Genomic DNA, 26,532 nt, shown 5'->3' with positions numbered 1-26,532 from the left:
AAACGGGGTTTGCTTAAAACCTGCCGCATCGAGCTCTGAAAATTTAAAAAAAAAAAAAAAGAGTGGAATAAATTAAGTAAATTGGAGGAAGGACTTCTGTTGAGTGAAAAACTGGCAACGTTTCTGAGTTTCTGTCGGGAATTTTTTGGTTGTAAAACCTGAAATCCTCCCCCACCCCACGCAGTAACCTTGAGACACGGTGCCGCGGCAGGAGTTCCTACTGACAGGGAAGAAAAAAAAAATTGAAAAAAGAAGTTATTTTGACCAACCAGACTTTTTTTTTTTTTCTTTTTTTTTTTTTTCCTCTCTCACTGGTGCGGTCACCGAGACCCTCCTGTCCCGCAGCCCCGGGCCGCGGTGTGTCTTCGCCACGACCGTCTTCTCCGCGGAGCAGCACCGGTGCTCCTGTTCCGTGGTGGCACCAGTGGGAGAGGATTGCGAAGAAATTAGTGGTTTTTTACCGCTCTTGAGGCAGTCTGGTGGCAGAGAGGGGCCGTGTGCTTGCGTAACCATCGGTGGGGTCTGAATATTGTCTAAATATCTGATATATTGTCGAATTATCGCGACTGATGTCCACGATGAACCACGGAGGTGGTACATGTGTGCTTACAGCTTGGGGAGGAACGACCCGTCTCGCCTGAGCGTGACCGGTTGGGGACCCGCGGCTGTCCCCCGGGGGTGCGGTGTCCTGCGGCACCCGCAGCGTCTTGGCCGGGAGGGGACCCCGGTGCCGCTCGGCTGGGCTGCAGTGGCCGAAAAACCCCGGTGTTGCCGCAGCTTTGCCAAGCGGGGAAATTTTTCCCCTTGAAAATTCTGCCGAAGGGAGCTGTAAGTTTGGGAGGGCACCGGCTGAGAACGTGCCAGAAACCCCCCTCCCTTCTGCGGTACCCAGCGTCCCCTCCGGTGCTTGCATGGCGGTGGCGAGGAGGTGCCTCCGAGCGCGGTTATCACCGGGGATAAACCATGTGCTTATCTCTGCCCTGAAGAAAACCCTGCGATGGCAGCAAATTTATTTCGATAAGTGGGAACCGGGGTGGAAGGGTTGGGGTTTGCTCGTCCCGGGGGCTCGGGGCAGTTTTCTGGCTGGTGTACCGGTGCGCCTGCCGGGCTCGCCGCGGAGTGCGTGGACCGGCGTGGGAAGGGCTGTGGGATTGGATGCCTCTTCCCTGGGGTGATGCTTTCCCGGTGAGCTCCATGCACCGCTGGACGTCTCCACGTGGCTCATAAGGACCCCGTGCCCCGTCTCCGGGATTTCAGGCAGAAGGATGAATCCCAGATCCATCCCCAACCTTCCCTTGACTCGGCACGGCCGTCCTTCCCACGCGCCGGCACCGAGCCGCCGGGAAAACTAGCACCTCTCGACTCGCTCGTTCAAAAATAATCCCCCCGGCGCGGCTGCCGGCTGCCAAGATGGGGGGAGCGGAGCCGGCGCTCCTTCTTCGCAGAAATCTGTCGCCTCGCTCGGCGGTGGGGAGGTTGGGAGCCGGCGTAGCGCCGAGCCCCGGCGCTTTCTAAAATAGAAGCCGAACAAATGGTTGGAGCAGGATGGCGCTTGGCGAAGGCAGCCAAGCCTCTTCCCGCGGCAGCTGGTGGCTGCTCTGCTGCTTCTTGCTCCCTCCATCGATCCTCCCCCCGGCAGAGATGGTGTTTTAGTGCCGAGGGGCGGTTTGGGAGAGGCGAGCGTCTGTCTTTTTGGGGTGGTGTCGGTGCTTTTTGGGGTTCGGTGGGATCCCCCTTTGGGTTTTCCGGTAGGGTTTTGGCGTGGTGAGATAGGGAGGAGACAGGGAGTTGGGTGGCACCGGTTCGCCAAGGGACTTTGTCCCAAAACAATGACGTCAGTGGCGGGTCCAGGCTCGGGCACGGCGCGGCGTGACGGCCGGTGTCGGAGGGGTGAGGGCTGAGCTGCCCAACCTCCCGCCTGCCGGAGCCGGGGGGTGAGGTCCCGGTGTCCCCGGGAGCCACCTCGGGACCAACCAACTTGGGTCAAGTTCATTGCCGCCCTGCAGACGCTGCTCCCCAGGGGGGAACGCTGCCGGCAGGTCCTCGCTCTGGATGCAGGAGAGGAATCGGTGAGACCGGCTTTGGTTGTAAATCAAGAGAATTTTTTGGGGGAAAAAAAAAAAACCCAACCCAACCTGTTAATTGTCCTCTGATCTTTGAGGTTTGAAGCCGGAGGCGAGCGTGCGCCTTCGCCGGCGGAATTTCACGCCTGCCTTTGCGCCGGCTGCTCCGGCTGGAGGAGATGGAAGCGGGAAGGTCGGGAAGAGGTTTCCCCTAAGGCAAGATGTTCTTGCCTCGTCCTTCCCAGCGCAGAGGACCGGCCACCGGCGAGCTCAGCATCCGCTCGGGTGACCTTCACCTTGGCGAGGGAGGAAGGCTGCTTTGCATGCCTGCTTCCCCGCGCCGCCGCCGCTGCGACACGACACACGCGCGCGTCCCGCCATGCTACACATGTACCCAGCAAACGGGGTCTTTTTATTATGCAAATGCCGCTTTGTTTTTAGCTTCTCGAAGATAAATACCTCCTGAGGCTAAATATGGAGCTCGGGGGCACGGCTAAAAGCAACCCTGATGGCTCAAGGGCTGCCAGGTCGGGGGCTGAGGTTTTGGGGGTGGGGGGGGGGTGTTGGCTCCCCTTTGGGGACCAAAACACCATGTTCTGAATTTTTGATTATTATTGTTTTGGTTTTGTTGTTTTTTTTTTTTTTTTTTTACCCTTTCCCTGAGGTTATGCAAGCTTTTCTGAAGGTCTGGTCCCAACCTGGGAGAAGATGGGACGTTGCATCCACGGAGTGGTGCGAGCCCCGGTGTCCCATGGCTGGAAATTCATCCCATTTTTGCAATGATTTTTTAAAATTTTATTTTATTTATTTTATTTTTTCAAGTGTTTTTGGGCTCGGAAGACCCTTTTGTCCCAGCATCCCTCTGCCTTCCCAGGTTTCCCACTTTTAAGCTGCCTTTCTGAGCTGTGGCCAGGCACCGGCGCTCCGGCACGGGTCCATTGGTGATTCCCACATTTCCCCACCCCCCCCCCCCCTTGATGCTGGCCACCCAAATTTTGCCGTCGGGGAAGAGGGCGAAGCTGCGGGCTGCAGGCTGGACGCCGTACCAGCTGCCGTGCACCGGACCGGAGCTGGAAGGTTGCGTGGGCGAGCGTGGCGTGGGGGCGAGGCGTCCCCCGGGGTTTTTCGGCTTCCTTTGGGACCCCGGGAGCCCGTCTCCCTCGTGGCGGGGGGGGGCCGGGGGGTGTTTGTGTGTCACAGCCCGTTGGGCTGTGTTTAGGCAGAGGTGTTTTGTGTACCAGTTGGGTTTTTGTGCGGCTTTCGGAAATTTTTTCGGCACTGCGGGTGCCGGGGCGGTGCCGGGCGATGGGGAGGGAAAGGGGAGATGGAAACGGGGGATAAAACTGGTTTAGCTCGTGGAATTTTCCTAGGAGAGCTTGAGGCTCCTGGGGGTTGGCGGAGCTGGGGGGGGACACGAAGGGGCAGCGTGATGCTGAGAGCACCCAGAGGTATCTCATGGGCTTGGGAAAACAGGGGGGTTTCTGCCGTCGGGACCTCGGGGGAATCCCGCATCCCGTTGGGATGTCACTGGGACCTGACCTGGGCAGAGCCAGGCGGAAAGGAAAGGTGGTGGAAAATGAAGGTAAAAAAGGGCTGGGTGGCTTTTTTTGGAGCTGCTTCTTTGCAGAGTTGATTGGTTTTGCCGCCGGGCGGGTGCTGAGCTGTGGTGGGCACCGAAATAGGGTGATCCTACTCGGGGCTGCCTTGGGAATTTAGGAAAGAAAGTTGGAGAGGGATTTTTTTATGAGGGCGTGTGGTGATGGGATGAGGGGGAATGGTTTGACACTGAGAGAGGGGAGATTTAGGTGAGATATTGGGAAGAAATTGTTGGCTGTGGGGGCGGTGAGCCCCTGGCGCAGGGTGCCCCGAGAAGCTGTGGCTGCCCCATCCCTGGAGGGGTTCAAGGCCGGGTTGGACGGGGCTGGGAGCACCCTGGGCTGGGGGGAGGTGGCCCTGCCCCGGGCAGGGGGTGGCACTGGATGGTCTTCAAGGTCCCTTCCAACCCAAACCCCTCCATGACCCCGTGAGTTGTCCCTTCGTCCTGGCAGGGTGGCAGCCTGCATCCTCCAAAGCCCTGCGGGGTCTGGAGCATCCGTGCCCGGGGAAGCTGCTGCCCAAACGATGCCCGAGGGCGGGTACCCAGGAGCTCACCCCCATCCCTCCAGGATGGAGCGAAGGTGCCACCTTGGTTGGTTCTTTCTTTTTTTTTTTTTTTTCTCTTCCCTCATTCTTTTTCCCTAAATACATTACCAGTGTGGCTCGTCCATATTTCAACCCTCTTCTCCCTCCTGTTCTCGCACTTGAAGTCTATAATGCTGAAATTATAGCATCACCCTCGTCGCCATGGCGACGCGCAGGGATGTATTTTAACACACACACAAAAAAAAAAAAAAAAAAAAAAAGAGGACCAGAAGCCCTCCCAAGGATTATGACTTCAGTGAGGGATCAGGCTGGAGGGGAATCTGGGTCACGGCTGGAGCGGGCTTTTCTTCCAGCCTGTCTTCGGTAATTCCCCTCACCGTGACCGGGGGGGTCGCGGCAGGGCAGGGCATAGCCCCCGGCAGCACCCATGGGTGCTCCCCGGGGTGCGGAGGACATCGCTCGTCACCCGTGTGCACCTCAGGAAAGAGCATCCTCTGCGAGCTCGGTATTCCCCCCCCAAAATCCCGGCTTTTTGAACCAAAACTCTTTTTTTTCCATTATTACAAAGCGCGCAGTGCTTGCTCCCCCCCCCCCCCCCAGCCTTGTGCATTGCAAGTTTTCTCTCTCATCCCCCAAAATAAACAGGACTTTTTTTTTTTTTTCCTAATTTTTTTTTTTCTCCTCTCCTTTTTTTTTTTTTTTTTTTTTCCTCCCTTTTTCCACACCCCCAGAGCCGCTGTTGCTGGTGGCAGGGAGCCCAGACTCCGTAGGAACTCAGAAATGCTGCAGATCCAAGCCCCGGCTGCCCTCTCGGTTTCGCAATCCTTTGGAGAGGGGTTGAGGGGGGGGAAAAGAGAGAGAAGGAATAAAATGGGAGGGGATTTTTTTTTTTTCTTCTTTTTTTTTTTTTTTTTTTTTTTTTCTCTTTATTAGAGATTTATAGACTTTCCCACCAGTAGGGATAAGGAGCCAGAGCCCGGCGGCCAATTTTCTACAGTAAGTTTCCCAACACGGCTCGTCTCCGGCCTCTGCGAAACCCTCGCCTACGGTGGGTTGGTTTAATTTTTGGAAAACCATCGGCGATGATGGCCCGGGGAGGAGGGGGGGGGGGGGGCTGCTCCATGTTCTGGCAGCGCCAGCAGCAGCGCGTTAGGTGATGCTAATGGCTGGGAAAACTCAGCTGAAGTGGGCTTTTTATTTTTTTTTTTTTTTTTTTTTGAGCTGTTAAAACCTTTTTATGGTTTTTTTCAACCTGTTTTCACGGTCGCACGCGGACTTGAGTTTCCCGGTGATGCCGCCACCGTCGCTGGCGGCTGCGGTCCCTCCGGTTTGCCGGGCTGGGCGCTGCCGGGGTGCCCTTCAGTGCCGTCTTCGTCCCCCTCTGCCGTTTGGCGTCTCGGGGCTTTGCGGTCCATTTATTTTTAGGTAATTGCAGCGTTTGGGCTCCGAAGCCGCCGGTCGGTAATGCGCAGCCGGACGAGGGAGGTTTTTCTTGGCGGGTGTATTTTTAAGCAGTTGGTTTTTTTACAGGCGAGCTCCTCGGCCGATGCCGTGGCCGGCTCCTGTCCCCGCGAATGCCATCTTCCCTACACCCACTGCCATCCACGGGGCTCCCCAGCCCCGCTCTGCACCCTCAGGCAGGATCCGACCCCCCCTCCTCGAGCTGTGCCTGGATGAGGTCTGAGCCCTGGCAGCTCCGGTCCGAGCGCCCAGTGATTAATGGGATTAAATTGGTGCTCCTAGTGAGGTTTTTTTTTATTTTTTTTATTTTTTTTTTAATTTCGCATCTGGTTTTCTCAAGACTTTTTAAGCCTGGGGAGGTGAAGGAGGGGGGGAGGCCGGGGCCGCGTCGCGCTGAGATCTGATTAGATAAGGGAGAGCTGCCTGTGAACAAAATTCCTACCGGATAATTATTTATACCTCCGCGTGCGTCACTAGTAAACATCTGGATCGGCTCCAAACATCTTCATTTGATTTGTTTTGTAGCCTCTCGACAGGGATGTTTCTCAGATCCCCTCCCCACCTCCCTTTCGTCGCCTGGTTTTGGCCAACTTGGCTGAAATTAGGGGTGGACGAGCCCATCTCGGCACACTCAGTGCCGGCCCCGCTTGCCCGTTCACCCCCTGGGGCGTTCCCGCTCTTGGGGCTGGTTTAGCAAATCCCCAGCTCCCGGATTCCCGTGATGGGGTGAGAGTCATGTTGCCCTTTCTCGGAAAGGAGAAAGTTGCTGGTGTTGGTGGTTGCGGGGAACAAATACGAGTGACCAAAAAAAAAAAAAAAACCAAAACCCAACCCAAAAACCCAAAAAGCAACCCCAGATGTGGTGCTTTCTATTTTAAAACATCGTCGTTTGATCTGGGGGCGAACCAGACTCCTGACCTTTCGGAGCGCGCGTGGGGCTGGCAGTCGCGCCGAGCTCTTCGAGGCCGGGGCTGACTTCTTGCTCTGTTTGTGTAGAGCCAAGAAATTAATATTAATAACTTTCCCTGAATGAGAGTTGAGTACCTGCTTCCCTGGGGCTCCTTGGAAGGCTCCGGCTCGGGCGGATAACATCAACAGTCATTATGAACGGGACCCAGAGCATCGCTCGGGCGCAGCTGGGATGCAGATGGGAAGGGACTGGTGTGGGAGGGGAGAGATGAAGGAAGCCTCTGGCTCGCTTTTAAAGCGCCTGAGGCAGAGCTTTCAGGCGCCACGAGCAATCTTTTTTTTTTTTTTTCTTTTTTTTTTTTTTTTCCTGGTGTTCCTCCATCCTTTTTTTTGCAGCCCCGGCTCCTCTTTGCATGACTGCGGCGGAAAAAAAAAAAAACCCCACGCTGAGTCGCCGGCGAATGTTGGCAGCGGCTGAAATCCGGGTCTCACCTCTGCCGAGCTCTAGGGGGGAAGAAAAAAAAAAAAAAAAAAAAATTAAATAAAAAAAAAAAGTTTCGGTGCTGCACCCAGCCTTAATCTCTTTAAACTGTATTTCGCTAATCCTTCATTAGGATCTCATTGTGAGCTTGTTATCCCGTTAGGGCTTAGAGCCGCGCGTGGCGGCGTCGCCCGCGGAGCCGGGGCTGTGTCGTCCCCGTCGGCGCCACGTGCTGCGCCGGGACGTGCCGGCTTCCCCGGGCGAGGTGGGCTGCGCTCGGCGGGGAGGGGTGCCTGCTGCGCCGTCCCGCTCCCACCGCGTTTGGCCGCTGGAAGAGGAGCGGGTGTTGGGTGCCCGGCAGTCACGGGCGCCTTTTGGTGTGGCCCGCGGGGACGCCGGTGCTGTTTGGCTTCTGCTCCGTTTGGGGCGCTGGTGGCGGGGATGGGGATGGGGGGGGTGTGGGTGTGTTATAAAATAGAGCTGGTTTTTGGTTGCACTGAGTTTAGATCTTCCTTAGGAGCATTTTTGAGCGCCCCGGGTGCCAAGGGTGAGGTTTTAGCCCGGTTATGCGGCGAGCTCGCGGGAGGTGATGCTGGATGGAGGAGGGCGAGCTCGGTACGTGCTTAAACCCCTTCCCGCTGCTGCGGGAGCCTTAAAAAGGGCATCGCTCCGACCCGGCGGATTCCTTCCCTTAGCGAGCGGCCGGTTTCCCGCTGGGAAGCTGGAGCTGGTGCCCCGCTGCTCTGCACCGCCACGCTCCCCTGGGCAGCACCCGGCGTCGGCGTCCTTCCCCCCCCCCATCCGGCGGGACTGTGCCGGGGCGACCGGGTGATGGGAAGAGCTCCGGAGCACCCAAGGCTCCGTGGGGTCCCCGCACGCCCCATTCTGTGAAGCCGCTTGGGAGGAGGAGGAGGAGGAGGAGGAGAACGGCTTCGCGCAAGTCAAAAGCCGGAGAGGTGGCGAGTCAGTCCCGCCGGATGGCGGAGCGGAGCTGGGCGCGCTCGGCTGGCGGCGGGCGAACCATCAGGAGACGGTCTGCCGAAAAAGATTGCGAAAAGCAAAACAAAAACCGCACACCCACACGTTCCCACATGCGCAGGCAAACAAGGAAGCCAGCGTACAAGGCCGGGGAGGGGGGGGGGATAAGCGAGCAGCCGGCGTTGAGGCTCAATTTTTATTTGGTGGCAAACGAAAACCATTGTGGCAAGCGAGAGGGATGCTGGCTTTGTTTCCCCCCCCTCCCCCCAAAAAAAAATAGGTGGGATTTTTATCTTTCCTGCTTTTCGTTTTGAAACGTGGCTGTGAAGAGGAGCTTGGTGGCTAAAAAAAAAAAATAAATCACTGCCTGTTTTAGTGCTTTCCTGCCCAACCTCCTCCTCGCTGGAAGGTCTCGCACTACGTGAACGTCTCCTCGTCCGCTCCGACATCCCGGATCCAGCGGGGTCGGGAGGAGGGAGGTGACTCCTCTGACATTGCCCGGCAAACCGCCACGAACCAGGCTCTGGATTTGCCCGTGGTTTGCTCCGGTCAAGTTTAATGCCCATTTATTTGCCTTTGGGCTGCGGGAGCATCTCTGCGGGCGGCAGCCGCCGGCGCAGGAGGGTACGGTGAAGGGGCTGGTGGCATCTCTGGGCTGGAGGAGATGGGGTCTCCGTAGGGAACGCTCGCGTTCCCGACCTTGGACCGAGCGACTTTGGTATTTCTGCAGCCGATGCGGTGCTGGTGCCGCGTCCCGCTGCCCTCCCGCGCCGCAGCAAGGCAGGAATCGGCGCGAGAGCCGCGGTTTACGCTGGGTTTTATCCTAGAAAAAAGGGGGAAGAGCGATGCCCGGCAGCGCCCGGGTTCGCTGGCCTTGCCGTGGGGTTTGCTCGCCTTGCCGTGGGTTTCGCAGCCCTTTTGGGGCGTCCCCAGCACGGGGCCGAGCCGGGGCCGTGCCGTTGGGAAGGTAGAGCTTTTCCGAACGCTTCTCTCCCCCTTTTCCTGCGCCTATAATTAGCCCTGGCTCCCCGCCACCATATACTGTATGATCCTGGAAAGAGGTCATGGCTTTGCTGAAATTCTTGGGAACGGAGCTTGCCTCCGCAGCTGGGAAAGCGGTGCCGTTTCCAAACAGATAAGAAATAGGGCAAATGCGACTCTTTTTATTTATTATTTTTTTTCCCTGCTGGGCTCTGGGCATGGCATCTGACGGCCTCCTCCTCCTCCTCTTCCCACCGGCTCCGTCTCTCCGCTTACTTGGGTTAACGACAAAGTTCGGCAAAGAGGTTCAAACCGGCTCCTGCCCCGGTGCGCTGCCCAGCGGTGGGGGTCAGGAGGAGCCCCCCAACCTATCCTGGCTCTTGTTTTTCCCCTTCTGCATCCCATCCAGGGTCTTGCCCAGCGCCGGAGAAGGAACCAAACCCCCAAGCCCCATTCTTGGGTGTTTGTGGTCCTTCCCACTTCTAAAACTTCCTATTTTTAGGAATTTTCCCAGGAGCGCGACTCCCTGTTGCGTCGTCTCGATGGTCTTAAAGGGCTTTTCCAACCGGAATGAATGCCCGGTTTCCAGCCAGGTGAGGGACAGGACCCCGCTTCTCTCCCAAGAAAGGGGCAAAGCCGATGGGAGTGGAGGGGTCTGCGGGTTTTCCTACCTCTGAGCCCTCCCGTGCTAAACTGGGGAAAAACCCAAAGCGAAAAGAGTATTTTTAAAAGAGAAAACTCCCCTCTTCATAAAAGAGAGACAGAAATACAGCAAAATCCCCCGTTAAAAAGTTTCCCCAAACTCTGCTATTGTTTCTCCAACCCCGTAGAGTCATTCAGAGAAAAAGTCAGGATAAATCTGACCAAAAAGGACCGGAATGGAGAGCAAGAAGGGCTCGGATTGCTGTCCTGGCCGGGGCTCCGCACGTGCAGCATCCCGCCGCCGAGCCCGTCTTCCCTTTCCAATGGAGGGATTAGCTAAAAAAAAAATCACGAGATTAAAAAGCAAAACACTTTCCATTTGTTTTAGTTGGCTCCTGGGCCAGAGAGCCGCTTCTCTTCCCTCCCTTTTCCATCGGAACGCCGTGATTTTGGCTTTAAATTACAGGACTGCGGGGCTGGGGCTTTAAGGGGAAAAAGCACCGGGGATGCTGAGCGCCACGGTGCCGCTGCCAGGTCCCCTTTTGCCGCACCAAAAGTTTTCTCAGCGATAGCAAGACTTAAAAAAACTCCCTTTTTTTGGTGTTTGCCAGTGCCGGCGCGTTCATCCTGGGTGGTTGCATTTGGGATTTAGGATTTTTCCCAAGGGTTGATCCGTCAGAGGAAGGTGCCAGGAGGTGATGGCTTGCACCGGCCGCGGAGGTTTCATCGCCCGGTGGGGGACCGAGTCATTGGGGCAGTTTCCTACGGATTCGTGCCGCTCGGTTGACTGGTTAACCAAATTACACAGAGATATCTTTTTCTTTTTTTTCCCTTCTTTTTTTTTTTTCACTGTAGGTGCCTATAAAATCCCCCTTCTGCTTTCCCCTCGCAGCGGCGTACGTGGGGGGCGGTGTAGGAGTTGCTGACGACGGCACCGAATGTGCGAGTGTTTCTCTGCACTTCGCCGGAGAGAAATATCTTTTTATTTATTTATTTATTTATTTTATTTTTTTTTTTAAAAAAGGGGATTTGAAGTTTGGGGAGTAGGCGCCCTCCCCGCGGAGACTGGCTGAGGGTTTTGGGGCTTGAGCCTGTCGATTCGGTCGATTTTATTCTCAGGGCTGATTTTATTATATATTTATTATATATTTATTATTATATACTTATTATAGATTTATTATTATATACTTATTATAGATTTGTTATTAGATATTTATTTATTTATTTATTATTCCCAGGGCTGATTTTATTACATATTTATTATTATAGATTTATGATTAGATATTTATTTATTATTCCCAGGGCCGATTTTATTCTGTATTTATTATTATATATTTATTATTATATACTTAGTATTATAGATTTATTTATTATTCCCAGGGCTGATTTTATTCTCGGGGTCAGGGTTCTCCCCCCCCCCCCTCCGCCCCCCCAACTTCCCTGCTGGGGTTTTTGGAGGCTGCCGGGTGGCAGAGGTTTCACTCCATCGGGATGCAGCTCCCGCTTTTGCATGGAGGCTCGGGAATTTGCACGGGGGCTCGGGGGTGAACCCCCTTTTTTGCTTCCCAGGGCTGAGCAGCCCCATCTCCCGCTGGGCTCGGATGGATTCCCGGCCACTTGCCGGGGTTTCATCTGGAAGCGACGGTGGGTGCCGGTGCCGGCGGGTGGGGGGAGCGAGGTGTGGGGGGGTGCTGAAGGCTGCTGGGTGCCTGGAAGGCGGCCGCCCCCCTTTGCCGTGCAACCTTCTAAGCGGGTTTAAAAAAAAAAAGCCAAAACCAACACACCAAACCTCTCGGCTTCCAGCAAAGGAGCTGGGCTGGGATTTTCCGGCGCGGTGGCTGTCCCCTTTCCCCGGGGTGGGGAAGCCCTCTGCCACCCCAAAGTGTCACCTAACGGCAGCGGGGAGGTGACTTGGGACCCGCCACTGCCTGTCAGAGCGAGGAGACGGATGGGCTGGAGGGTTTGGACTTGGGCGAAGGTGTTTGTTTGGTTTCCATGGGGAGGGGACGGGTGGCAGCCCGGGGAGGCTGCGGCGATGCCAACCGTCCCGGCGGTGCCAACCGTCCCCGGGGCCGGCGGCTGCTGACTCAGGCGAAGGGGTGAAGGGGCACGGGTTTTACTCTTCAATTACGATGATTTTTCTCCCATCCTCCCTCCCGCCCGGCTCTGGCACGCGCTGGCGCGCAGCCCCGGCTCACCACACCTCACCCGGTGGCCCTGGAGTTTGGACCCGCCTCGCTGTGCCCGGCGGCCGGTCTTGACACCAGCGGGCACGGGGGCACACAGCCCGGCCGGGGGTCCGGGCTCGGGGAGGTGGCTAATGCAGCGTTGCCCTGGGCAAACTCCCTTGGGGTCCTTCCCAAGGTGGGGGTCGTTCCTAGATTGGGGGGGGGCGAGGGGAGCTGGCACCCGCTCCGTGCGACCCCATGTGCTTCGCCGTGCCGGGCACGCGCGTGGCAACTCCCGGCGCCATCCATGAGCCCTTCGCGTGGGTCCGTGTCGTTGCCATAAACATGCAAGCCCACGGCAGTGGCCGTGCTGGCGCCGATGCGTGCTCAAGCACTGGGCGCACTGGGATGGGGTTGCGGATGGGACCCCCCTCCAGCATCACCCACCTGCTCCTTGCACCCACCGCCCCGGCCAGGGTGCCGCCCTCCGGAGCCATCGGCGGGTGCCGAAGAACCAAACTCGGTGTCGATTTTCCTCCTTGTCATCCGTGGGCGGTTGCGTCGGTCAGCGGCGGTGGAACGTCGGTGATAAATTGTGGGATTTGCGTCTCCCCCCCCCCCCCAGTGTCTCGCGTGGGGCGGTACGTGGACGTGAAGCGGCTGCAAAGCGGTGGCAGAGGATCCGCCGTGCCGCGGGAAGGAGAGCGTGGCTCGAGAGATGGGTGAGGATGGGATCGGTGGCGTTTTGGGGGAGGCAGGAGGGGTCGGTGGAGGAGGCAGGAGGGTTCAGGGGGGCAAAACGGCTGATGGTGCCTTCTCTGCTTTACCTCTGCCTCGGCAATGCCGGCAGGAGCTGGAATCGCAAATCCGGAGTAGCTGTCGCTGCCGCTGTAGACCCTCCTGCATCCCTGGAGCGGCACTGGGGGCCTTTTGGGCGATGCCCCGGTGACGCCGGTGGACACGAGCCGGGTGGGGGCACCCCCAGCCCCTCTTGGCACCTCTGCGATGGAATCCCGCGTGTGCCGTGCCGGGCTGCCCTGAAGTCGGATAAAATTAGTTAAGGGAATCCAGCAGCAGCAGCTCCCGTCAAACGTGGCAGTGGCCGGTCATACCCGTACCGGGTTAGCCGGTGCCGTCGGGCCCCGGGGCCGGTGCCAGCAGGTGGCAATGTGGCCTGTAGTGTTGCCTCCATCACGGGGACCAGGGCAAGAGCTGGGTGCTTGGGGCATGGGGCACCCACATCTCGGCGTCCCTCGGCTCTCGTGGGAACCCCCACCGTGTCCTCGGGTGTTTGGGGGCTGGTTTAGGCTTGGGGTCCTCCTGATGCCGGTGGGTGAGCAGGATAGGGCAGGGAGAGGGGTGAGGGGCTTGCTCGGGGGGTGGTAATGGGGGTTTGGGCTGGAGGATGTTTGTGTTTCCAGCTCTGCTCTTTGCTTCCCTTCTCCGTGCCTCAGTTTCCCCGCTCTGGGAGCAGCAGGAGGTGCATCAGGGTGGTAGGACCACCCTGTGCTGGTCCTGCTGATGGGCACTCGGCTGACGCGGGGGGACGTCTTGCGGCAGTGTCAGCCCCTGGATGGGCTCTCGGATGGAGGGGGGGACACGACACGCAAACTGGAGCCCGCCCAGGTGTGGGCACCCACGTGCCGAGGGCTATTTCTGCTCCCGCCAGATGTGCGGGGTACAAGGAGACGGGGTGGCCCAGCTGTGCAGAGGGGTGGGCGCTGTGCCTATCCCTCCTCCCACGCTTCCCCCACCATCCCTTGGTCACCGGCGTGGCACGGTGCATGGCTTTGCCCCGAAATTCATGCCGGTCCCCTCCTGCGCCTCCTGGCCGCCCCCGCGTCCATACAGCTGGAGGTTTCGGTTCTGCATCTCCGCCGCCCAAGGAGGAACTCAGCCGGCGAGACCGAAACTCGGTGGCTCCAACGGTCGCACACGCGCACCGTCCCCCGTCCCCCCCCACTCCTGGCACCCCCTTCGTGTCCCCCAAGTCCTGGCAGGGCCGGCGGCCGCTGTCGCAACACCTGCGGTGACGGCTGTGCCACGCGCTCGGCTGCCGTGACCTTTCCTGGAGCACGGCCGGGGCTTGGCTGGAGAGCGGCTGTCCGGCACCCGGCCAAGGGCTGGATTTGGGCAGGGTGCTGGGGACCCTTCGTGGGGGCAAAGCCTCGGCAAGGTGACCTGGAGGAGAGGGGAGGTGACCCCCCCCCTCCCTCCCTCCTGCCTGGGGCTGGGGGGACCTTTGAGCCATCCCAGGTGTTGGAGGAGCGCCGGTGACGGTCGCACCTTCTGCACGGCGTGGACGTGTCCTCGGCACGGCTGGCTTGTGCCATGGCTCTTGTGCCGTGGCTTTTGTGCCATCGCTCATTCCGGCACCGTCATGCCGGGCAGCTGAGCATCTCCTGCCGCTGGAGGTGGATTCACCGTCCCGGCGCTCTCTCTGCAGCCCCTGTCGTGGTGACGGTGGTGGGACTCGGGTGCAGGATCCGGCTCAATGGGCACTTGGGAGCCAAGGTTTCTCGTGGCTAATGTCGCTAATTTTGGCTAATGCTGGTTGCCGGGACCCCTTGAGACCGACATGGAAGAGCCCCAGGAACTGGGGTCTGGGGTCGCCCCAATTTGGGATGGGAGTCCACGAGCAGAGGAGCTGGGTTGGGAGCCCGGCGTGGGGGAAGTTCAGGGTTTGGCATCCAAATGTTTGTGGCCCCGAGCCCGTTGCTAGAGGAAACATGAAAAAAGGGGAAGGAGAGATTGCGGTCGGCTGCTCTTCCCCTCCGCAATCTGCGCCTCCCTCTTGGCCCCTTCGGCTCCGCATGGCCCCGGAGGAGCCCCACAGCAGATGGTTCCCCCCTCCTCCATCTCCCCTTCACCCCTCGACTTTTTCCCCCGTGTGCTCCGATGTCCCCATGGCAGTGTCCCTGCGGGATACCCCGGGGACGCCGGCACCCTGAGCCGAGCCAGCCGCCGCGAGGCTTTCCTCTGCCGAGGTGGCGAGGCGAGCTCTTGCCGGCGGCTTAATTGGCTGGTGATGGATCTAATAACGGGGCCGGGAGCGGGGTTGAGCGATTTGGCGTCTTCCAGCCTTCTGCGCACGGTGAGGATGGGGTTTGCGTGACGCCCTTCCTCCGCCGGCTCAGGGGGGTTATTTATTTGGGGGTATTATTACAAGTATATATGATGTAGTCAGGGAGATACATATATATATATAGTATATATAGCTGTAGTCAGGAATATATATAGTGTGTGTATATGTATATATAGTCAGGGATATATATATATGTGTTTATATGGGGTTATGTATTTGTATATTTGGGGAGATCTATATATGAGGGCGTATATACTTGAGGGTGTATATCTCTATATGGGAATATATAGATATATTTGGGGGTGTTAGCGAAGCCTGGCTGCGGCGCAGGGGCTGCCGAGCATCACCTGAGCCGATATCCAGCGCAGTCACCGGGAGCCATCCCAGCACCTCCTCCGGCATCATTCCGGGCAGGTTGGAGCAGCTCCACCAGCCACCCCGCAGGTCGCACCAGTCCCACCACAGCAGTTAATAAACTGGGGGTTCCAGGAGATCCCCCCAACTCTGCACACATGAGGGAGGTTTTCCTGCTGCCCTCGGGGGGGAGGGGGGGCGCGGGCAGATCCCGCTCTGAGCCGTTTTGGTTCGTCGCCGGGTGAAACCGAAGTTTCGCTTTTCAAACAGGAACAATTTTATCCTCTGCTCAGCATTTCTGTCCGAAAGCTGGACAGAAAGATCGTCTTCTCTTTCCCCCCTTTTCCTCCCCTCCTTTTTTTCATTTAGAAAGGGGAATTCATTTGCCTTTGCTGCCTCCATCCCTCCCCTACGTGGTTTTTCCCCCCCCAGCTTATAAAATAACAGAGCGCTTTGAAAACACGATATTTTCCCCGTTCCTGGGCAGCATTTCTCTCTTTAAAAGAAAAAAAGCTTCGAAAGCAGGCAGTGCCGCGGGGACGGGGCGGCCCAGGGGTCCCTTGGGGCTGCCGGTGGCCCGGTCCTGCTCTCACCGTGCCGCAGCAGGTCGGACGGTGACCTTTCGAAATCCCCCAGAATCCAGAGTTTTTGGGAGCGGTGCTGGGATGCTCGTCCGCCGGGTCACAGGGTGTGTGTGGAGGGACACAGGGAGCCGGTGTGGGGGCTTTGCTTCTTTCCCCCAGCTGGAAACTCTATGAAATAGGGACTGGGAGTTCACTGGGGTTTACTGGTGCTGGATGTACCGCCGGGGCTGAAGGGCTTCTGCAGCGCGGCCGGGGCGTGAAGCGACCCTGTCGCCGTGGGGCTGGAGAGGATCGGGCCCCTGAGGTTGTGTGCGCTGTGGTCCGTCTCCCCGTGCCGTTCATCCTCGTCTTGGTGGCTGATCCAGAGGTGGGTGACACCGGGTGACGCTGGGTTGCACCCCTGCGCTGGGGTGGGATCAGGCCCTTGGAGGGGGGTGCGCGGGCTCCGTCAGAGCTGCCTGCCGGGTGAAACACCCTGAGACCGATCCTGACCCCCCCCTGGGTTTCCCACCTCGCCGCAGCTGCCGGAGTGGCTCGGCAAAGGCATTGCCATTAGTTGGCACAGTTTGGGGACTGTGACATGGCTGAGGGCTGCATGGCGCTGTCCCACGGTCATCGTGGTAACGCCAGGGGTGATGGAGAGCATCTGGGAGCCGGGGATGTAGGCTGCTGGGAATAACCAGCCGCGGATATTTTTGCTGTCCCTATTTTGGCTGTGCGGGCTGTCCCATGACGATGGCGTGTGGGCTGGCACCGCGGGCACGTGGCTCCGGGTTCAGGCCGTGAGCAGGGATCCTGCATCCCACAGGGATGCTCCCGGCTTGTCTACCGGCATCCCCCACCAAGGGGGGACAACACATCAGAGGTCTCGCTTGGCCTCGCGTCCCCCCCCAAGTTGCATCCCAACGGGATGGCGGAGCTGGCCCTGCGTCCCCCGGGGCACGCAGGGGTTCGGCTGCCCGGAACAGAGCCAGCGCCGAGCGCAGCCCCGAGCCACGTGTTCACACATCCTCCACCCAGCCCAGCCCAGCCCAGCCCGCGGTCCCCGGTCCCCACGGCAGGGTGGTGGCAGGGAGCGCGGGTGCTCTGCCAGCAGCCCTGCAAGGCGCCGCGACGCTGAGAGCAGCAAGAGCTGCTCCTACCCCGATCTGGGGGGGGGGGCAGGAGCCTGTCAAGACACTCTTTGCATTAAACACCGAGGACGGCATCCGTGGCGTGGGTGCAGCCCCTTGGTGCAAGGGTGGTCCCGCTCACGCTAACGACTCCGTCCCTTGGAGCCGGCACCGGTCCCTGCGGTAACAGCGGGGTTTGCACTAATGACAGTGTCCCGGTGTGCTCGGGGGGGGGCTCGTTGGCAGAGAAGCAGCCCCTGACCCCCGAGTTGGCAGCTGAAATCGGGCAGAAAGTGGAAGAGCAGATAGCACCGTCCCTCGTCCCGGCTGGGAGTGTGGCGCTTAAGCAAGGTGACACTTCTGTGGGTGTCCCTGTCCCCACGTGGGACAATCTTTTTTATTATGGGAAATAAAGGGGTGGTCTTGGGGGGGAGAAGGGGCAACAGGTTGGTCTGGGCGTTACGGGGTGCAAGCGGGGCAGTAGCTGGAGCCCCCCATCCTTCTCTCCGCTGCTCTCCCATCACGGAGGTGATGGAGCCCGACTCGTCCGTCTGTCCCCACGCTGGGAAACTCTGTGGCCGGTCCATCGGGCAGGACCCCAGCCTGTGCGGCACGAGGTTTGGTGCTCTGGGGAGGCTGGAAAGCCGCTTGTACCCCGGTTGTTTTGGGGTGTCCCCTCTGCGCGGCTCCTCGGGGTAGGTGCAGCCCCGGCTGGAGCCACGCGCTCCTCGCTCCGGCTTTGTTGGGGCTGAATTTTGTAATGTCAGGAAATGAGTTGGCCGTGGGAGGGGAGGCAGCCGGGGAGAGGAAGGCTGGTTTTGTGGTTGAAGCGGAGGATGAGGACGCCGGAAAGCTGAGCACAATTCCTCGCTGTGTTGCAGGCGCCGGCAGTAAGGCTGCAGTTCGGCTTCGGGAACGGCAGCTCGCGGCGCGTTCGGAGAGACGGGTGCTGGCCGCCGTGCCTCAGTTTCCCTTTTTTTCGGTGGGAGAAAGCACCGTTCCTCTCACTTGCGGGAGAGACACCGTTCACGCTGGATGGTGACAGCCACTGGTAGATGTGCTTCACCCTATGGATTGCCTCCCATCTTGCAGGGGCGAGCGAGATGAATTTAAGGGCCGCGTTTTCTTCTGGGCCGCGGCGTTTTGGTCCGGTCGAGGGCCGCTTTGGGCTGCACTACCCAGGAGAAAGCAGCCGAGCGCACAGGTCGGGGCTTTTCCCCACGGGGGTCTTCACTGAGATCGCCGAGTTCTCTTCAAGCCTGGAACGACTCGCTGCCGGGCTGGATCTCGTCCTTCATTAATGATAATTTTTGGTTTATGGTTTATTTTTCATTCCTGAGCTCTTTTTGGTTTCTTGAGGGTAGATTCAGAGTAGATATAAGGAAGAAGTGTTTTACAATGAGGGTGGTGAGACACTGGCCCAGGTTGCCCAGAGAGGTGGGAGATGTCCCATCTCTGGAGGTGTTCAAGGTCAGGTTGGACAGGGCTTGGAGCAACCTGGTCTAGTTGAAGATGTTCCTGCCCATGGCAGGGGGTTGGACTAGATGGCCTTTAGAAGTCCCTTCCAACCCAAACTATTCTGATTCTTTTCCCTGTGGTCTCTTTATACCTGTCTCTCTTCCTCTTTTTCCCCCCCCCTTTCTTTTGCAGTCCCACAGGTTCCCATATCCCATCCCCACCTCCGCGCACCGGGATGCTCTCCACGTTTCATAGCGTCAGGGCTCCTGGTTGCCTTGCAGAAGCCCGGCAAGGTCCCACCCAGCCTCTGCAGCCCTTGCAGTGATGCTCAGGAGCAGAGCAGTGCAGGAGGAGACCCCTCCAGCTCCTGTCCCCTCACCCAGGGCTGCTGGGGGGGGGGGACTGGGAGCCCCTCATTGTCCCCTCTGTCTGGCCATGCTCGGACGGTGTATGCGGGGAGCCCTGGCCTTGCCTCCGTCCCCTCAGACTGATGGTTGCTCGCTTTTTCTTTTGCAGTTTGATTGAGGAGCGGTGGCCGCAGCTCATCCTCTGGCAGGAGCAGAAGATGCAGGAGTCTGCGTAGCAGGTAGGGGGGAAATCCCAACCTTGGGGCTCTCACTGCCTTCCCTCTGGAGTTCGCTTGCCTGGGACTGTCTCCCCCGCTCCAGGCTGGGGGTGAGGAGGTCGTCCCCATGGAGGTCGTCCCCATGGAGGTCATCCCCATGGAAGCCGTCCCCATGAAAGCCGTCCCCATGGAGGTCATCCCTGTGGAGGTCATCCCCGTGGAGGTCACCCTCGTGGAGGTTGTCCTTGTGGAGGTCATGCCAGCTGGATGCAGCTCAGGGGCTCAGACTCCCAAATTAGTGCAGGATCTGTCCCTACAGCTTTGCTCCGGTGGCAGGAGGAGTAGCGGGTCCTGGTGCTGGCAGGGAGGACCCTGCCTGGCTGCGCACCCCTCTCTTTCTGTGGGTGCATGGGGGTCCCAGTGAGCGGGACTGGTCACCAGAGTCCCCAAAGCTGGTGTGGGGCAGGGAGGTAGCACCCGCTTGAGGTCCTGCAGCCTGGCACCCAACAGTGGGTGCCTCCATGGTTCTCCAACACCCGTCTTCCCCGGTGTGGATCTGCTGGATCCCAGCCATGGTCACGGTGCTGATTTGGGGCTTTGTGGGGTTTTTTTGTACAACGGGGGTGTTGGCACAAAGGAGGGTTTCCCTCCCCTGGTTTTCCCCTTTTGGATGAGACTTGTGGCCAAACCAACCATTATTTGGTCCCTTGTGTTCCCCAGAAATGAGGTGCCATCGGGAGAGGGCCCCCCCGCTGTCTGGGTTTTCTCCCTTCTCGACCTTCTTCGCCCGTTTATTGCTGTTACAGTAAATGTTTGCGTCTCCCTCGTCCGCGATGAGGTTGTGGTAGAGACAACACCGCGGACCCGTTTTATGAGGGCTCTTTGGTTTCGTGTAATGTATCTTCTGTACCTCATATTGGAATCGATAGAAGGAAAGATTATTAAAAATAATCTGACCCCAGCTCCTGAAAGGAGGGGACTCTGGTGGGTGCTTAGCGAGCAGTTTTGCTGGGTTGAGGTGGTTTTTTAGTGCGGGAGAGGGGACAGGTCATTCCTTTGGAGGCTTCGCGCTGGGAGATGGGGAGAGCATTCACCGGTTCCTCCGCAAGGTCAAAGCTGAGGGCTTCATGGAATCATAGAATGGTTTGGGTTGGAAGGGAAATTAAAGATCGTCCACTTCCAACCCTGTTGTGTGGGCAGGGCCACCTCCCCCCAGCCCAGGTTGCTCCCAGCCCCGTCCAACCCGGCCTTGAACCCCTCCAGGGATGGGGCAGCCACAGCTTCTCGGGGCACCCTGCGCCAGGGGCTCAGCGCCCCCACAGCCAACAATTTCTTCCCAATATCTCATCTCAGTCTCCCCTCTCTGTGTCAAACCGTTCCCCCTCATCCCATCGCTCCCCTCCCTGATCCAGAGTCCCCCCCCAGCTCTCCTGGAGCCCCTTTAGGCACTGGAAGGGGCTCTGAGGTCTCCCCGGAGCCTTCTCTTCTCCAGGCTGACCCCCCCCAACTACTTCATCTTGCCATCGGTTGTGCTGGTAGAAACCAAGAGCAGCTCCACAGGCTTGCGTTGGGGTGAACGCGGTGGAAGGGCCCCACTGTATCTCGGCGACACCGGGTTTGTGCCGGAGGAGAGCGGGGCCGGGATGGCTCGGCCGTGTCCATCCTGCTGCTGTTCTGTGCTGGTACAGGACCGGCTCCGGTCCGCTCGCTTCGGGCACAGATAAATACGACAGACGGTCGTGCTTTTTAATGCAGTGAATGATGAAACGGAGCGTAGGAAGGACGGGGCTGTCTGCTGCGGGGTCTGCTGGAGCCCGGGGGTGGGAGCGGAGGACAGGACCCTCCGCTGAGCATCGCTGTCCCCACGCATTGCGCCCCTCCCGGCCCCCCCGGCCGAGCCGTGGCAGGATCCCTCTGTAATTAAAGATGTTCTCCCCCAAATCGCCACTTCCTGCTGGAGACGGGATGCTCAGCTCCATCAACTCCATATTGACCGGTTATGACGGCGCCTTATTTTTTAAGCTGACATAAATTCTCGGGTTTTTTTGATCCTCTCGCAAAGCCCCGGTGCCAGCCCAGAATTTTGGGCAGGGGAGGAGCAGTTGAGCGATTTCTGCAGCTGTGTAATCGCTCGCTCCGAGGAGCGGGGCAGCACGTCGGGCGGCTCCGGGGAGGAGGATTTCGGAAAAGCATCTCCGGGGGCTTCTTTGAAACTCGTCCCCTTCGCTCTGCGAGCGAGAGGAGCTGAGCAATTAGAAGAGCGGTATCGATCGTGCCTCGGAAGCGCGCGACGACCAGCACCGGGCGATTTAATCCCGCCGAAGCCACCTCCTCGTGTCCTGCGCCGTGCAGCATCGCTGCCCGCGATCAATAGGCATTTTGTCTTCCCGAGGCCGACCCCGTTTGAGGCGCACCGGGAAAACCTCTCTCTGCCCAACCGCATCTGCTGCAGAAAACTCTTCTCGGGCCTGTGACCTTAATTGAATCGACTCTTTCATGTCCTGAAGACGCGCGTATCATCTCGCTGCGGCCGCGCTCGGTAAATCACGTGGCCGTCGCCGCACGCACGGGCTGCCGGGGCTGTGCCAGACGGCTTCTCTCGCGGGGAGATTTTTGCAGCCTGAGGATGATTTGCAGCGCTTGGGAAGAGCCTTTGGGCCAACGGGTCCGCTCCTCTGCTGCCTACCGCCTGGCATCATCTTTGCTTGGAGGTTTAATCATGGAATGGTTTTGGTTGGAAGGGACCTTGAAGACCACCCAGTGCCACCCCCTGCCCCGGGCAGGGCCACCTCCCCCCAGCCCAGGTTGCTCCCAGCCCCGTCCAACCCGGCCTTGAACCCCTCCAGGGATGGGGCAGCCACAGCTTCTCGGGGCACCCTGCGCCAGGGGCTCACCGCCCCCACAGCCAACAATTTCTTCCCAATATCTCATCTCACTCTCCCCTCTCTCAGTGTCAAACCGTTCCCCCCTCGCCCCATGGCTCCATTCCCTGACCCAGAGTCCCCCCCCAGCTCTCCTGGAGCCCCTTTAGGCACTGGAAGGGGCTCTGAGGTCTCCGCGGAGCCTTCTCTTCTCCAGGCTGACCCCCCCACCTCTCCCAGCCTGTACTCCCAGCAGAGGGGCTCCAGCCCTCCCAGCATCTCCGGGGCCTCCTCCGGCCCCACTGGTGGAGTTTGCAGCTCCCGGGCTCCCACTGTGCCTCCTCCCCCGGCACCGAGCTGTTTGCACCCCTCAGGATCCTCCTTATTTCCAGGGAAAGCTGGTAAAAAAGGGTCCAAAATCCCCCTCCCTGCTCCTTTCGGGCTCGGGGGAGAGGTGGGATCCTGGGTTGGGTGACGCGATGGTTTCTTGCCGCCCCGTGCGGCCGCTGAAACGCGATCGTGCTGCTGGAGGTCACCTTTGAACGCCCCACCGAGCCGGGTGGCCTTTCGTGGTCACCGCTCTGCCCTGCGCTTTGGTTTGCTGAGCTCATCCGCTATTTTGCCACCGAGGAGGCGGTGGTGGTGGTGGGGGGGGGTGGGGGTGAGGTTGGTGAGGGAGGAAAATGTCTTCAAAGCCCTTTCTCCTTGAGGGGGGGGACGGGAAAAGCCAACGTGGTCAGAAATGTCATCTAACGGTGCCCACCCACCAGCGGGGCTCGTCCTCCCCGGGGGTCTCGTGGGGTCCATCCCTAACGCCGCCGTGTCCCCGGGCTCGGGCCGGCGGAGGAAGCGAGCCCGGGGGCTGCTTTCGGCAGCTGTTGGCAAGCGAGCGGGGCTCTGGCCGCTCCCTTCCCCCTCCGCGCGCTTCACCACCACCTCCTGCCTTCGCATCTGCCTCTGCCCTTTCACCGCCGTCGTACGCCCCAAAGAGGGTTTTGGGGGGGAATCGGGGGCCGGGGTGACGGTGACGGTGACGGCTGCTGGGGGTGGCAGCGGCGCAGGGACAGCGGTTCCATCCCGCGCGCTTCCTGCCGGCCGCCGGCGCGCAGCGGCCGCGGAGAAGGACGCAGCCACCCTGGCTCCTGTAAGTACCTCTCACTCTTTCCACTGGAGAGTTAAAATTAGCAACTTCTTTTTTTAAAACAGGCGTCGCTTTAAACCTTGCCAGCCCAACTGGGTTTCCTTTTATTCCCCCCCCCCCAACTCCTTTTCTCTTGATTTTTTTTTTAATTTTGTTGTTATTGTTGACCGTATGTGTGCACTTTTCTCCCCCCCCCCCCCTTTTTTTTTTTTTTTCCAATTTTTTTTTTCTCTCTCCCCTCTTTTCGTTCCTTCCCTTTTTAAACACGGGTGACGCTGCAGTGGCGGTGCGGAGTTTGGAGCCAAATAAACAGCCCGGCACACCCCCACCCCGATCGCCTTACAGAACCCGGTGCCGGAGCCCAGCGCCGAATTTAGAGCCCTTATCTATTGTCAGCCTCCGCGGTCGCCGCTGCTCTGCCGAGAGGGGGGGGAGCTTGTTTGCCCCAGACCCCCCTTTTTGCTCCTGACACAGATCTGCGATGTGAGTGTGCCTCTAATTCTCTTCCCCCCCCCCCCGCCCCCCTCCCTCTCTCCTTTGTGTTCGTGGTAAAGCACAAAAGTGCCCGTAAATCAGGACCCGGTGCTTTTTCTCCAGGGCTGCGTGGGGAGGGAGGGAGGGAGGAGGGGGCAGTTCCCATGTTGGGAGGATCATCTGCCTGGCGAGAAGGGGAAACTGAGGCACAGAGGGAGGAGGGGGCTGACCACCGGGCAGTGGGTGAGCCGGGATTTCCTCCTCTTAAAATAAAACCAAACCTAGGCGAGCAAGGAGAAGGCAGCAGGATTCGTGCCTGTCCCCAGGGAACAAAACCCGGCCCGTCGGGCAAGCTGGTGGTCCCCCACGGCGGGGACGATGCCGGGGATGGACGTGGGCGGAGGGTGCCATGGCCACCGCCGTGCCGGGCCGGAGCTGGGGGATGGAGGTGGCCGTCCCAGCCCGGATCTGCGAAAGCAAACAGGAAGGCGAGCGGGGAGCAGCCCCCGCAGTATTTACTGGGGGAGGTTATTTATTGTGGTTCTTCTGAGGTTGGGTACCGGGGTTTTTTAACGCCTTCCTGCTCGGTGCCGTCACCGGGCTGCCCGGTGTGGCGGGAACTGGCGGCACGGGTGAGGAGGTGAGCCGGGTACCACCAGCACCAGGTGACGGCAGGAGCACCGTGTCGGGGCTCTCCCTCCTGGTCCTTCTCCTCCTTTAGCTGTTTCATAAATGTTGCGTTTGCTCTAGCGACCAGCCCGGCCGGTCCCACGAGAGGGATGGACGTGGTGGCGCTGGGCTTGGCTCATCCTAGAAAAAGCTTTTTCCACCTCGATTTATTTTTTTTTTTCCGGGTTGTTGGTTTGTTTTTTTTTTTTGGTTGGATTTTTTTTCGCTGTTACTCTTTTGGGGCTGGGACTGCCCAGATCCTACCCGGGGTTAGAATTAATAATGCTGATAATCTTAATATCCACTTCTGCGAGGTGCAAAACCCATAGGAAGGAGGACGGCATCCCTCAGAAGTGCTTGTAGTGTTTCTCTCCCAAGATGCGTCTCGCGTGTGCTGCCCTGGCCCTGATGCTCACGGATGGCTTGAACACAACGGGGCTGGAGGATAAACTTCGCTCTTTGGGTTAAACCAGACCCTTTAACCGTCGCTGGGGATGGGTGAAGCAGATCCTCCCCTCTGCTCGACGTGGAGACCCCTTTGGCCCCGTGCAGGGACAGGGTTTGGGGCCACGGGGCTCATCCCAGGCTTCTGCTTTCGAAACCGAAGGGCTGCCCGGGGGCAACGGTGGGGTCCCGATGGCTTCAAAGCCCTTTCCTCCTCCTCCTCCTCTTCCTCCTCCTCCTCCTCCTCCATCTCTTTCAAGCAAACAATCGATTTGGGCAGCTATTTTTTTATTTTTTATTATTTCTTTATTTTTATGTCCCCACCCTTAAGCCAAAAATTTGGACTGAAATATTTTCATTTCTACCCGCAAACTCGCCCCTTCTGAAAACCACGCTTTCTCTCTCACCCTTTTTGCAAGTCTGTAGAAAAAAAACCACCTTATTGGGGGTTTTACTTCCCAATATTTTTCCTTTTCCAAGAGGAATCGTGACTGGTGTTTATCCAGGAGCGCTCACGACGGCTCCTGAGCTCTCGCCTGCCCTCGGGATCCATCTCCTCTGTGCCGCAGGCACATCCCAGCGCCTTCCCTGCTGTCCCCCTGGAGACCCGAGCTGGGACCAGCCACCAAGCCCTTGGCTCCAACCGCAGCTGCGTGCTGCCGATGCTCCGGCGTGGGCGCTTGGAGGCTGCCAGACCCGGGATGTAGCCATGCTCCTGGAAAGTGCCAAATTTTGGCCTTTCCCGCAGTGGCTGGGCATCCCCACGCTCTCCTGAGCATCGCCCCCGCGGTTTGCTGGGGATGCCCAAGGTGAGCACATGGGCATCATTTGCACCCCCAAAACACCAGAGCTGGCCCAAATCACTGCCCCTCTGGCACGGGGCTTTTGGTACAGCCGCAGAGAAGGGACTCCCCCCCCCACCTAAATGCTGCTAAAACACAAGCTTTAGGTGGGTTTAAAAAGCCCAACCTGTTAAACAGATTAATTTGCCCCACTATTCCTGCAGGATGCGTCCTGGGATGGGGACTGGATGGGTGTGCCTCTCCCTGCTAATGGGAATCAGAACCATGGAAGAGTTTGAGTTGGAAGGGACCGTAAAGACCACCCAGTGCCACCCCCTGCCCTGTGCAGGGCCACCTCCCCCCAGCCCCATCCAACCCGGCCTTGAACCCCTCCAGGGATGGGGCAGCCACAGCTCCTCGGGGCACCCTGAGCCAGGGGCTCACCGCCCCCACAGCCAACAATTTCTTCCCAATATCTCATCTCAATCTCCCCTCTGTCAGTGTCAAACCGCCCCCCCTCGTCCCACGGCTCCCCTCCCTGACCCAGAGTCCCCCCCAGCTCTCCTGGAGCCCCTTTAAGGCACTGGAAGGGGCTCTGAGGTCTCCACGGAGCCTTCTCTTCTCCAGGCTGACCCCCCCACCTCTCCCAGCCTGTCCTCCCAGCAGAGGGGCTCCAGCCCTCCCAGCATCTCTGGGGCCCCCTCTGGCCCCACTCCACCAGCTCCATGTCTCTCCTGTGCTGAGGCCCCCGAGCTGGAGGCAGCACTGTGGGGGGGTCTCCCCAGAGCAGAGCAGAGCAGAGGGCAGCAGAGGGGCACAACCCCCCCTGGCCCTGCTGGCCACGCTGCGGGGGATGCAGCCCGGGGTGCCGGGGGCTCGCTGGGCTCCAGCGCACGGTGCCGGCTCGTGGTCAGCTTCTCATCAACCAACACCCCCAAGTCCTTCTCCTCAGGGCTGCTCTGCCCAGCGATGGCCATCGGTGTGGGCAGGGTTGTGGCTTGGCTGGATTTTGGTGGCCCGGCCGGTGCCGGGGAGCGGGGAGGATGGGATCTGTGCGCCTGTGTCTAGAATGTGCATCTTGTGAGTGAGCGGCGACAGCTGAGAACCAGCTGTCTGGCTGGATTTCGGCCGCCTGACGTGCCGGGGCCGGATCCTCACCCCCCCTCGCCTTGCTGCCT

At 59.0% G+C, this 26,532-nt stretch overlaps 1 protein-coding gene across 6 annotated transcripts in view; it reads left to right on the top strand.

Moving 5' to 3' along the window:
- The window catches only part of MEF2D (myocyte enhancer factor 2D), an 83,641-nt gene that overhangs the window by 6,472 nt on the left and 50,637 nt on the right, over positions 1-26,532 (top strand). For all 6 annotated transcript variants that reach the window (XM_082495931.1, XM_082495932.1, XM_082495934.1 and 3 more), the window contains exon 2: positions 18,935-19,004. The gene's annotated coding sequence lies outside the window, so the exon portion shown is untranslated. The remainder of the gene's footprint in view (positions 1-18,934; positions 19,005-26,532) is intronic.

The sequence above is a fragment of the Vanellus vanellus genome (genome assembly GCF_965231255.1).
Source record: "Vanellus vanellus genome assembly, chromosome: 27".
Taxonomy (NCBI): Eukaryota; Metazoa; Chordata; class Aves; order Charadriiformes; family Charadriidae; genus Vanellus; species Vanellus vanellus.
This window is presented reverse-complemented; position numbering and strand designations above follow the sequence as displayed.